We start from the raw sequence: 14653 nt of genomic DNA, 5'->3' as shown, positions 1-14653 counted from the left end.
TGTTAATGAGAATCACTCAAAAAGATATGAAAGTTCTTGTTACAGATGTGATACTACAGGACATTGGTCCAAAGTTTGTCGAGCCCCTGAGCACCTTTGTAAACTTTATAAAGAATCATTAAAGGGGAAAGAAAAGGAGACCAACTTCACTGAACGCAGTGACCGTTTGAGTGATTCAACTCATTTTGATGCTGGTGATTTTATGAATGATTTCTCTGGAAATGATCAATATGCTGGTGGGATAGAAATGAACAATATTGATGCTGCAGATTTTCTCAACGATTTCTCTGAAAATGAACAATATAATGGTAGAATATAAATGTACAATAATTTATTTTCATGTATTCATAGAATAATGTTTTATTGTATAATTATGATATGTGTTATATTTAAATATATATTGCCTGTAATACTCGAATTTAAAAAAAAAAAAAGTTATTGTTCACGGTTACTATTCACGGGTACTGTTCATCCGGGTCACTATTCAAGCGCTGCGGCGCTAGAAATTAGCGCCTAGGCGCTAGATCTGCGAAAGCTTGGCGCTGAGGCGCTAAAATAGTGGCGCTGCGGCGCTACAGACGCGAAAAATCAATATTTGAGTTAACTTTCACCTCCACCAATCATTTTTCTCCTCCTCAAACGAACCCTCATCTATTTCCTCTCCATCTTCAATCTTCTTTCTAATTTTAAGGGAGATTTGCTCAAGGAAATTTAGAAATAAAGATAGATTCGTGATCATCTCTTCAAGATCTTCAAGATGGTGTAAGTATATTATATTTTTATTCAAGTTTGGAAATGAGTTGAAGTTTAGAATTGATATTTGAGTTGATATTTGAGATATTGAGATGTTGGAGATGTTGTATTTGTGTTGGTTTGAATTTAAAATGGATATGAGCATGGTTTCTTGTTTTTGTGCAAGATCGGTTTTTATGCCTACCGTATTTTGGATATATGAGATGGTTCTAGTTGGATTTGATGTTATGGTCTTCATCAAACTTGTAGAGCATTGAGTTAGCTTCGATTTGGTTCAAGAATCACTCAATTCCATGAAGAATTGAAAGAGATATGATATATTTACTAAAACTGGTCTTGAAATCCGAGTTAGTGCAGATTTGTGTCCAAGTCTTCTGTTTATTCGAATTCTGGTATTAATCGGTTGGGATTCTGAATTTGGTGTTCATATGAAAGTTATAGAACATTGTCTTGTCTTCGAAATGATATAAAATTGGTTTGATTCCATTGAGTATTGAGGAAGTTATGCTCAAAATACTAAAGTGTGCCAGAAATGTGTTGGTGCAGAATTTCGAAAATTATGTTCAATGTTTCAGATTATGAACGAATGAGTAAATGACTTTATTTGACAAAAGTTCTGAAGAAGAATTGTTGGGATTTGAGTTTTCTTGCATATCCAATTTGCAGATCTTGATTTTAAGTCGTATTGAATTAATTATGAATTTTGTACGAAAAGTGCTATGTGTTGATAAGTAATCCGAGATCTTGATTATGTATTGAAGATTCAGTTGAAGTATTGACTTGGGTTGGCTCAAGATTATTTACTCTAAGTTGGTTGATAGCGAATCGAGTAGACTGCGAGGGTTCAAGACTTCTCAACAATATATTTTGATCTTTTGTTGGTAATATTCGAAAGGTATGTTACGGTCTGTAACATACGAGGTAAAAGTATCATTTTTATTTTTAAATTGAAAATTCTATGGCTCGATGAATTACTTATGATTTGATGATGATTGTGGCCTTGAGATGAGTTGATTATGATATCGAGATGATGATATTGATTTGCATCATGACATTGCATATTGAGCCACTTGTTGATTCAGATTTAATATGGCGGAGGTCGCCTTGATTTATTGATTTGTTGGACGTATGGGGCTATAGTTGAGTTGGCATAGTGTATGCGGAGGTCGCTGCTATGGCCTGAACACTCTCTATAGGCGCACCATAGTCTTGGGATTGTAGAACACAGCACCTCACCTCGAGCGGACGAGTCGGTGGATGTTGCTGGGAGATTCTCTTCCCTTGGGTACCTATGACCAGATGAATTCACTTGATCTTGAGATTTATTGATAGCCCACAGCTTCTGATCATGCATTGCATTATATTGCATCTTTATGAATTTTATATGAACTATTTGAAATTTTAAATTCTCATATGTTATTGATTGTATCATACTGGGTTTATACTCACCGGCATGTCGGCTACCTCTTGTTTTCATGTGCTTGACGGTAGGTGAGGCGAGGCTTGGGATGCCAGAGTCCAGTTCCAGGCGAGGAGATACGAGTTAGAGTGGGATTCTCGGGTCTTAGGAGCTATGTGATGATGTTTGCATTTCTTTTGTTCACTAGTTATTTTGACATGTTGAAAATTATATTTCAAACATTTGAGACATTTAAATTATTTTGACGATGTTTATGTGGATTTGTGAACAACAAATTATGTATTTTATTAAATCGTTTGGTTTGATACATTTAAAATTATTAATATTAGATATCGGACCCGGGGCCCCATATTGCCAGTAATTTATTTCATTGCATATTTTTTTTTGAAGTTCAAATATGGAAAATGCTATGAGCAAAGCTGAAGTTTGCATACCCGATAGTGGTACAACGCACACTATCCTCCGAGATAAAAGATATTTCTTGGAACTAAAACCAACAAAAACAACGGTGAATACAATATCAGGTCCTGTAGACTTGATTAAAGGATGTGGTAAAGCACAATTTTTGTTACCTAATGGTACAAAATTTTTGATCAATGATGCTTTATATTCACCACAATCGAAAAGAAATTTGTTGAGTTTTAATGATGTATATTCCCATGGGTATGATACTCAAACAATGAATGAAGGGAATGAGAAATATATGTGTCTTATCACATATAAATCAGGAAAGAAATATGTGATTGAAAAACTACCAATGCTCTCTACTGGATTGCATTATACATATATAAGTCCAATTGAATCAAACACGGTAGTTGATAATTCTTCAATACTAATCAATTGACATGATCGATTGGGACATCCTGGTTCAACAATGATGCGAAGAATTATAGAAAATACACATGGTCATCCGTTGAAAGACCAGAAGATCTTTCAGAATAATAAGTTTCAATGTAAAGCTTGTTCTCTCGGAAAACTTATTATAAGACCATCACCAGGCAAAATCCAAACTGAATCACCAATGTTTCTTGAACGTATTCAGGGTGATATTTGTGGACCAATCCATCCATCATGTGGACAATTCAGATACTTTATGGTATTGATTGATGCCTCCAACAGATGGTCACATGTATGTTTATTGTCAACTCGAAATGTTGCATTTGCAAGATTACTTGCTCAAATAATAAAATTGAGGAATCAATTTCCCGATTATACAATCAAGAAAATTAGACTTGATAATGCTGGTGAATTTACTTCCCAGACTTTCAATGATTATTGTATGTCTATGGGAATCATTGTTGAGCATCCTGTTGCTCATGTACATACACAGAATGGATTGGCTGAATCATTGATTAAATGTCTGCAAATGATTGCTAGACCAATGATTATGAAAACAAAACTCCCTATTTCTATATGGAGACATGCAATTTTACATGCCGCTGCATTAATTCGCATCAGACCGAGTGCATATCATAAATACTTCCCATTACAGCTTGCATTTGGTAAAGAACCAGACATTTCTCATCTGAGAATTTTTGGATGTACGGTATATGTGCCTATTGCGCCACCGCAACGAAAGAAAATGGGACCTCAAATAAAGGTTGGAATTTATATCGGTTATGATAGTCCATCAATCATTCGATATCTTGAACCTCAGACAGGAGACGTGTTCACAACACGTTTTGCTGATTGTCATTTTAATGAGGAAATCTTCCCAATGTTAGGGGGAGAACAGATACATATGGATCCAAGAACAAAACAATGTGAAAAGGATGTACAGCAAATTGTGCACTTGCAAAGAATAGCAAATCAAATACCAGATGCATTTGCAGACACAAAAGGGGTAACTAAATCATATATACATGCTGCAAATGCCCCTGCTCGAATTGAAATTCCAAAGAAACAAATGGAAGATACTCATGATGTCATTAAACGCCTGAAGCGTGGAAGGCCAGTCGGTTCCAAGGATAAAAATCCTCGAAAAAGAAAATTCATAGAGAAACACGATGATCACAAAATAAAGAATGATGTTTCTGAAGAAACACATGATGATCACAAAATAGAGAATGGTGTTCCTGAAAAAACACATGATGATGAAAATGTTCTGTCAGAACCACAAACTGACGAGAATCATGAAATCTCTATCAATTACATTAATACTGGAAAAATATGGAACCGAAAAGATATAGATGAAATTGATGATATATTTTCTTATAATGTGGCAATCGACATTGATAGGACTCGTTTTTACGTGTTCTTAGTGTTGGTTTTGAGTCGCATTCATGCATCATATTAGTTTGTTTTAGTTTAATTTAGCATTTGTCTAGCATTATTTAGCATTTGGCTGATCTCGTGTATTTTGTGGTTGTTTTGTAGGAATTGGACCAAAAAGTGGGATTTTATATGCATAGCATCGAGAACTCCTCGCTAGGGCGGTCAAAAGTGACTGCCCCATCGAGCATTTTTGCTTGGACGAGGAGTTGGTGCGCAAGTGTCTCGCTAGGGCGGTCAAAAGTGACCGCCCCAGCGAGAATGTTGGTCCAGCCGAGGAGTTGTTGCGCGAACCTCTCGCTAGGGCGGTAAAAAATGACCGCCCCAGCGAAACCAAAGACGCGGCCAAGGATTTTTATTCGAGAACCACTCGCCCCAGCGGTCAAAACATACCGCCCTAGCGAGACGCGATATTCAGTGAGATCTGGGAAGATTTGTTTCTAATTTGAGGGACTCTATCCAAGACAAAAAACGATACACACGAGATTGGGCGCCGTTTATCATCACTTTTTCAGAGGGAGACCATCATATTTTCATCTTTTTTTTGGAGGGGAGAGCACTGTAGCAGGCGATAGCTCAACGGAACCGGAACAAGAACTCTACAGCGTTTTCTCTTTACTCTTTTATTGTAGTTAGGATTTAGGGGATCCGACCCCGAACCGTTGTTTGAATATTTAATTCTCGACTTTTGATTCATTCTTGATTGTGCTATTATTTTACATTGAATTGTTAAAGCCTAGCTAACTTTAATAATATCTAATATTGTGGGTGAGTTCGAGAGAATAACTTGCGATAGGAACAAGTAGCATAATCCGTGGATCTACCATTTACATAGAGATATGAAGTTGGATACACGTTGGTAGTCATAGTCCAGTAGAGCGAAAACTAAGGGATTTCATAGATCGACATGCAATTCACCGTTAGTAAATAATAAAAGAGATTTTATTATTCTTTCGTGTAGAATTAGTTTAGCATAGCTCGAGAGAGTATGTTAATTGCTTAGGAAATCCTGTCAAAAGCGTAAATCAGTGTCGATATTAATCAATTAAATTAACGACGGGTAGGTGAACCGAGATCCTAACACTCGCTTATTTATTATTTTAGTTTATATTATTTTTAATGTGTTTGTTTCAATTTAGTGTTTTAGTATTAATTTAGTTAATAAGTAATTCAATTGTCGTTTTAATTAATTAAAGAATTTAATTTAAAGTAAATTTGTCTAATCAATCTCTGTGGGATCGATACTCGTACTCTTATACGTTTTACTAAAACTTGACATCGTGCACTTGCGATTATTTCGAGCCTGAATTTTTATTTATTTTTATTGGAGATTTTACTGTGCAAGTTTTTCTCGATCAAGTTTTTGGCGCCGTTGCCGGGGATTGAAATTGACAAATTTTTCTTTTTGTTATTTTCTTTAGTTAATTTAATTTTTTTTAGTTATTTATTTTATTTTATTCCTGCGTGATCTACCGTTTTCTATTTTCTTTTTGCAGGAAATTTTCTTGTGCAATACTTTGAGATGTTTCATCGAAAAGTATTCACAAGATTTGCCCAACAACGCGGAGAGCCTTTTTACGCAGCATGGGAGAGATTCGATTATTTAGCAAACAATTTCCTGTATCATGATTTTTCCAACTATTCTCTTTTTAAATTTTTCCTTAATGGTTTGGATGCACTAACACGAAGATGGGTGATCGACGGAGCACTAACAACAGGCAGTCCACTATTTTGCCGAGATGATGAGAAAATGATACTTTTGTTGGGTGATATGGCGGACTTTGACTACCATAGATATTGGGATCTTTCACCACAGTGTTGGAGTCATCAATACACACAAGATCATTACCCAGAGTTTATAGACCAACCATTTGAGTTTCAAAATGATGAGAGAGATAGCCATGAACTGATCACGACTCAACTAGAAGATACCGTGAATAGGTATGTGGCACTGACTGAGGCAGCTATAGAAAATCAAATTAATTCTCTGCGCAACCTTGAGGAGCAAATAGAGAATATCAAGAAATCCATCTTTCAGAGTCGCCGAGAACATGAAGTGAAGCGAGATACTCAACCGGTGATCGATCCGGTTTGGTTTGATGATGATGACTCAAACAACCAAGATAGTGAGAATGAGTTGGATAAGACTAAAAATCTAGAGTTGTTTGATCCTTCGCTGGTAAATGAGCCTCAGTCGGAAGAGATTTTTGAAGAATTTTCTGATAAAGGAGTGCCGACACTGTTTTTCTCATCTCATGCCGATTATTCAGAGTTGTGTGTTGTTGAGGTGACGAGCTTAATGTGCCTATATCTAGCCAGAATTGAGGGCATATGGAATCCAGACCCAGATGTGGTGTCATATGACACTTACTTTGGGCATCAGCCGCTCTTTGATAAGGACTTCGGAGGGTCAAGCCGACGACTAGAAATCAGGCGCTACTTGGGAGGCAACCCAAGCGTTTTATATTTTAGTTATTTATTTTAATTTTAGTTGTTGCATTGAGTCCTGGTTTCGTGGTTATTTGATTTTGCTCAATTTCTTTTGTGCCAGGTGAGCATACTGGAGGACGTGGGAGATTGATGGCCTTAGGAGCTCGTACAATAGGAGATGATTGATGTCTACAACTACTACAATATAATCAACCAGGGGAGTTTTTATTTTATTTTTATTAAATTATTAATTATTAATAATTTTTTTTATGCATGCATTTAGTTGTTTGGTTTTATCTATCTATTTATTTTTTTCTATGTCGTCTAGTGCAATGGGGACATTGCACGACTTTAGTATGAGGGGGTGGGTAGATTGTTTTGGTTGTTTAGTTAATTGGTTTAGTTTCATTGCATTTCTTTAGTTTCGTTGCAGTTTTGTTAGTTTGTGTCGTTTATGGTGAGAAGACATAGGTTATGAGCCAATGATGATCTTGAATTGATAGTTTACAAAAGTATTGATTGGGTCACTTTGTGAATGCTACTCTTGATTGTTGAAGCATAAATTTTGGTACAAAATTTGAACTTTTGAGCACATATGTGTGGGGACTAGGATTTTGTAGGAATAATGGTGAAATTTGAAAATTTTGTTTGGTTAACTTGAAAGGCACCATTTATGAGTTGATTTAGCATGTAAACCCGTGAAAATAAGTCTCTAATTGTGACCTTGATTGAGAAAAGTTGATTTGCCTTGAACTTTACTTGTACCTCCTCTCCAATGCACTAATTAAAAGATCATACTCCTAACCGGCTTTAATCCAAAGTTATATCATTCTTAGCCTAGGGAGTACATGTGTGAAAATTGTGCATTCAACAAAATAAAAGAGAAAAAAAAAGAAGGAGATGTAAGGTGAGGGGGAACCTAAATAAAAGGAATGAAATTCTATTCCTAGGCTAAAAGTTGGAGATGTGAGGAGACGAGGAAAGTCAGACGAAAAGTCTTGACGATTGCACAATGAAAATGATCGGTGTACTCCCAACTTTTAGCCACTTGAGCTTATTTTCCTTCTTTTCGACACCCTTATCTGCACTTAAAAGTTGAATAAAGTTCAAAGTGTGGCTAGTGATAAATGGACACGGGAATGCACGCTAGTGAGACTTGTATTGAAGTGTTAATTGAGTGACTCACATGATTTGATAATTGATCTATTTGAAGTACGAATGACTAGACCCATCATGACACACACACACGTTCAAACTAGTGTTGGTATTTATGTGTAGATGAGAATGAGTATTCATTTGCGATTTGACTTGATTATGATTGGTAGTGGGAAAGTAAACTGAGGCATGAATATAACCGTTGTCGACTCACCATTGACATTTTTTTGTTGGGTTGGTTTTCCTGTTTGAGTTTTTTGTTTTTGTTGAGGTTGTTTAGAATCTCGTGCTTTAACCTATTTTACTCGAGGGCGAGCAAAAGGTTAGTATGAGGGGGTTGATAGGACTCGTTTTTACGTGTTCTTAGTGTTGGTTTTGAGTCGCATTCATGCATCATATTAGTTTGTTTTAGTTTAATTTAGCATTTGTCTAGCATTATTTAGCATTTGGCTGATCTCGTGTATTTTGTGGTTGTTTTGTAGGAATTGGACCAAAAAGTGAGATTTTATATGCATAGCATCGAGAACTCCTCGCTTGGGCGGTCAAAAGTGACCGCCCCAGCGAGCATGTTTGCTTGGACGAGGAGTTGGTGCGCAAGTGTCTCGCTAGGGCGGTCAAAAGTGACCGCCCCAGCGAGAATGTTGGTCCAGCCGAGGAGTTGTTGCGCGAACCTCTCGCTAGGGCGGTCAAAAATGACCGCCCCAGCGAAACCAAAGACGCGGCCAAGGATTTTTATTCGAGAACCACTCGCCCCAGCGGTCAAAACATACCGCCCTAGCGAGACGCGATATTCAGCGATATCTGGGAAGATTTGTTTCTAATTTGAGGGACTCTATCCCAGACAAAAACGATACACACGAGATTGGGCGCCGTTTATCATCACTTTTTCAGAGGGAGACCATCATATTTTCATCTTTTTTTTGTAGGGGAGAGCACTGTAGCAGGCGATAGCTCAACGGAACCGGAACAAGAACTCTACAGCGTTTTCTCTTTACTCTTTTATTGTAGTTAGGATTTAGGGGATCCGACCCCGAACTGTTGTTTGAATATTTAATTCTCGACTTTTGATTCATTCTTGATTGTGCTATTATTTTACATTGAATTGTTAAAGCCTAGCTAACTTTAATAATATCTAATATTGTGGGTGAGTTCGAGAGAATAACTTGCGATAGGAACAAGTAGCATAATCCGTGGATCTACCATTTACATAGAGATATGAAGTTGGATACACGTTGGTAGTCATAGTCCAGTAGAGCGAAAACTAAGGGATTTCATAGATCGACATGCAATTCACCGTTAGTAAATAATAAAAGAGATTTTATTATTCTTTCGTGTAGAATTAGTTTAGCATAGCTCGAGAGAGTATGTTAATTGCTTAGGAAATCCTGTCAAAAGCGTAAATCAGTGTCGATATTAATCAATTAAATTAACGACGGGTAGGTGAACCGAGATCCTAACACTCGGTTATTTATTATTTTAATTTATATTATTTATAATGAGTTTGTTTCAATTTAGTGTTTTAGTATTAATTTAGTTAATAAGTAATTCAATTGTCGTTTTAATTAATTAAAGAATTTAATTTATAGTAAATTTGTCTAATCAATCTCTGTGGGATCGATACTCGTACTCTTATACGTTTTACTATAACTTGACATCGTGCACTTGCGATTATTTCGAGCCTGAATTTTTATTTATTTTTATTGGAGATTTTACTGTGCAAGTTTGGCTCGATCAGACATCATAAATGATAACGAAGATCATGAACCAAAATCTTTTGGTGAATGTAAAAATCGGCAGGATTGGATAAAATGGAAAGATGCCATCCAGGTTGAATTAGATTCGCTAAATAAACGTAATGTTTTTGGACCTATAGTCCTTACACCTGAAGGTGTAAAACCTGTTGGATACAAATGGGTTTTTATTCGAAAGCGAAATGAGAAAAATGAAATCGTAAGATATAAAGCTCGACTTGTTGCACAAGGTTTTTCTCAAATGCCTGGAATTGATTATGAAGAAACGTATTCTCCCGTGATGGATGCAATTACGTTTCGGTATTTGATTAGCTTAGCGGTATCTGAAAATATAGAAATGCGTCTTATGGATGTTGTTACAGCTTACTTATATGGATCACTTGATAGTAATATATATATGAAAATCCCTGAAGGATTTAAGATGCCTGAAGCACAAAGTTCAAAACCCAGAGAATGTTATTCTGTGAAATTACAAAGATCATTATATGGGTTAAAGCAATCCGGCCGAATGTGGTATAATCGGCTAAGTGATCACTTGATGAAGAAGGGATATGTAAATAATTCAATATGCCCTTGTGTTTTCATTAAGAAAACAACATCCGGATGCGTAATTATTGCTGTATAAGTTGACGATTTAAACATCATTGGAACGAGTAAGGAAATTCAAGAAGTTGTGTCATACTTGAAGGAAGAATTTGAAATGAAGGATCTCGGAAAAACCAAGTATTGTCTGGGTTTGCAAATTGAACAAAAAGAATGTGGAATGTTTGTTCACCAGACAAATTATACAGAAAAGATCCTTAAACGTTTTAATATGGATAAATCAAATCCTTTAAGTACTCCAATGGTTGTTAGATCATTAAACATAGAAAAGGATCCATTTCGTCTATGTGAAGATGATGAAGATATTCTTGGTCCAGAAGTACCATATCTAAGTGCCATCGGTGCCCTTATGTACCTTACAAATTGTACAAGGCCTGATATATTTTTTGTCGTGAATCTGTTGGCAAGATTTAGCACATATCCAACAAAGAGACACTGGAACAGAATTAAACATATATTCCGTTATTTACGAGGAACGACAGACTTGGGACTTTTGTATTCAAAAGATGCTAATCCAAGTATAATTGGTTATGCTGATGCTGGATACTTATTTGATCCACACAAGGCACGTTCCCAAACTGGATATGTATTTACTCGTGGAGGCACTGCAATATCTTGGCGTTCACAGAAACAAACGCTCGTAACAACTTCATCAAATCATGCCGAGATTATTGCACTACATGAAGCAAGTCGTGAATGTGTGTGGTTAAAATCAATTACCCAACATATTCAAATTTCATGCGGATTATCATTCGATGAGAAGCCTGTTATACTATATGAAGATAATGCTGCATGTGTTGCTCAAATGAAAGAAGGATACATAAAAAGAGACAGAACTAAACATATTCCTCCTAAGTTCTTCGCATTCACCAAGGAGCTTGAGAAGAATAAATGTATTGATGTTCGTCACATTCAATCAAGTGAAAACTCATCAGATCTCTTCACAAAGGCACTTCCTAAGTCAATATTCAGAAAGCATATATATAATATTGGGATGCGCAATCTACGAAATTTGTGAAGAATTGTTCATGTCAACATCAGGAGGAGTTTACGTGACTGCACTCTTTTTCCCTTACTATGGTTTTTATCTCAATGGGTTTTTTCCAAGTAAGATTTTTAACGAGGCAGTATAAAAACACGTGATGAAGACAATCATTATGATCATCATCACAAGGGGGAGTGTTGAAAATATAATATTAAAATGTGTATGTTGAATGTTGAATGTTGAATGTTGAAAATTAGGTAAAATTAGGTGTTGAATATTGAAAATTAGTGTGTGATGATGTATGTAATGATGAATTTATTTTTGGATTATGTGTAATGAAACTCTATAGATAGATCTCTCATTTGTGAAGAAAATAACAATTGAGTAGAGAGAAAAATATTATTAAGTGTGTAGTTTGGTAAATTTTGAGAGTTTGAGATTTTTACTTTTTACCATAAATTTTTACTTTTTCACAACAATTTTAAAAATTTCTAATGAAATTTTTTGCAATATAATGATTAATAAATAAGGTAACAGAGAAAGAAAATATGGGACTTTGATTTGGTGAGATTTTTATATAAAACAGAAAAATATTTATTTTATGGATTTTCACACAAAGTTTTTCAAAAAAATATTATTTTAAACACAATAAAACAATTATCAATAAGTTGAAATATCTTATATTTTGTTATCAAAAAAGATCTTAATTTTTTTAATTATATGCAATATTTTGAAAAAATGTAGAAAATTTATTTCATTTTTTTTTATGCCAATATCTCTACTATTTTATTAAAGATGAGAGGCACATAAAAACTGTCGAAGCAGACACCAATTTTTTATTGACCATTTTGCCCTTTTGTTTCAGCTCAAAAATATCTCATTCAAAATCAATCCACATCTCCAGCAAACCGTTCCACACAACTACGCACCACGATTCTCTCAGATATAATTGATTTACCTTCACAAATCGTCTCTACAAGGTGGATCTCCTCCAAATCCACGATCTCCTCCAACAAATACTCGGTTGAGGCCTCGACGAACTCAACACCACATCCATTGCACTCTATCGCCAGCCTCCTGTCTGTCGGTTCAAATTTAATTTTCCGGCCAAGAAATCATAAGGGTCCTTCCGTGATTGATGAAAAATTACTATGTTGTTTTTAGCTCTTTGATCCTCAAGTTTTCGAAGTGATCGGGATAACAAGGCACTACAGATTCTTTAATCTGTTTGCTTTGGATTTTGACTCGCATGATGAGCTAACTCCAGAATAGCCACAGATGCAAGTTTTTGTAATCTTTTTCATTTTATGTTCAAGCAAAGACAAGTTTCGAAAGGTACTTCAATTTGGTATTTTGAAAATTATCTGGTCCTCTTGCAGAAGATTCGAGTTACTTTACCAAGGAAGGTGCCGAGAGAACACAGGCTTGATTGAGGTAATGTATTTTTTGGTTGAATTTTGGCTTCTCATTAATTCGAATTGCGTTTAATGTCGGGCTGAAACGGCACGTAGTTGTTAATATGACAGCGTTCTTTTGCAATTTCTGGAAACTGTCTCGATCCATCAATTAAAGCAGTAATCTTTTGCGTCAATCTAATTTATTTCTAGATTCTAGAATTGCGATTCATATGGCTGACTTATGTTCTCAGTTCTCACATGTATTAAAATATTGCAGTTGTGTGTAATTAAAATGGACATTAACAAGATAAAACAAATCAAAACACAATGGGCAATTGACTACATATGACTTAACTATTCGGGTTTAAGTCATCTAGACGAATTGCTAGAACTTGGAGCAAGCGAAGGCAGACAACGGTTCCTACTTTGAGGAGGGAAAAGCAAATGAAGTTGATGGAGGAGAAACAATGGTGGGTTATTGTCCTTATTGTGCATAATGCTGATCACAATATAGAACATGCCTTTTGAGCCTTACTCTTCTTTTTCTTTTGCTTGGGTGGCTGGAGCACGACTTTGATAGCAGAAGACAACGAGGTAAATGATTGCAGCATGTTCAAAGAATGAAGGTACGAATAAAAGAAACTAGAAACTAGCATGTTGGGAAAATATATTTTCTTAACTAAAAATATATATATTTATCAGAACATTGAAAAATTTCTTAGTTTTTGTCGTTGCAAAAAACTCTGTACATGTAAAAATTGAAATACCAAAAAATTAAGAGCCTTAGAACTGCTGAGCTATTTAAACACCTCATGCATGGTGCACATATTCCATTGTAAGTTTTACGGTTCTCTGTTCTGAATAGACCGCCAACTTTTTGTTGCCTTTTGACAGTTCAAATATTGATCTCTTTATTAGGGAGGAATTAAAACAATATGTTAGATTGGTGGCTTCCAAAACCAGCAGAGACTTGAATCACTCTTTTCATTTATTTAGAAAATAACAGGAAATGATGAAACTGTGCTTATACACTTGAAGGATGGTGCTATCATGCTAAATGTTTTGGTTCCATTTTCTCATCTTTTTCCTTTCTTTCATTTAGGCAGATGAGCTGAAAGCTGCAAGAGAAGGTTTGTTCTTCATTCCAGTCTATTAAATTTTCCAGAGGTTTGGACTGTCACATCCAAACTGAGATCATGGGTTAGGTTCGGGAGTCAGGCCAGTGGTGGTTAAATGCTACCCATTTAATCCACACATTGTGACATTCTGTTGGGAAAACATAGTGGGGTAAATGAGTGCAGCATGTTGAAAGAGTGAAGGTACGAATAAAAGAAACTAAAAACTTGAATATTGAATCTCGAGAATACATTTAACTACATTCAGTGTAAGCAGGAGAACCAATCATCTTTCTCTGCTCCTCTCCCTGCACATTTGATATATGACATTATAATCATGTTCAGAAATAGGAGGAAGAAAAGATGATTTAAGTCTTTTTTGTTCAGAATAAATCAGGAAAGTAGATGGTAAAGAGAGCAGCATAGGTAAAGCCTCACCTGTATAGGTCATATGACTCGAAAATCAATTTATACCTGAAAAACACATAGTGGCTTATCTCCATATTCATTATTTATGAAATATTTAATAAATCATAATAAATACTTTTATTCAAATCTTTCAAATCTTCTGGGAGTATTTGAAGAAGATGATCGATTATACTGGTATGCTTTCTCTGCCAATAAGGCTTGAACATTTTTTCTCGGTACTCTTACACAGAGGATTTAAATTTAGTGAAAACAAAGACGAATTTAGTATGCTTTTCTTTCACATTTGTAACTTTTGGAGGAGTGTTGACTGTCTTTATTTTGCGCTAGGGATAGTCTTATTTTGA

General features: G+C 35.5%; 1 long non-coding RNA gene across 1 annotated transcript; it reads left to right on the top strand.

Moving 5' to 3' along the window:
* The first annotated feature begins 638 nt into the window (after positions 1 to 638).
* Positions 639 to 2519, top strand: LOC140820671 (uncharacterized). The gene is made up of 3 exons (XR_012115559.1): positions 639 to 762; positions 1515 to 1648; positions 2245 to 2519. It is a non-coding gene; the product is annotated as an uncharacterized lncRNA (long non-coding RNA).
* The last annotated feature ends 12134 nt before the right edge of the window (positions 2520 to 14653 follow it).

This window comes from Primulina eburnea, unplaced genomic scaffold, assembly GCF_022965805.1.
Source record: "Primulina eburnea isolate SZY01 unplaced genomic scaffold, ASM2296580v1 ctg1320_ERROPOS1310249, whole genome shotgun sequence".
Lineage (NCBI taxonomy): Eukaryota > Viridiplantae > Streptophyta > Magnoliopsida > Lamiales > Gesneriaceae > Primulina > Primulina eburnea.
This window is presented reverse-complemented; position numbering and strand designations above follow the sequence as displayed.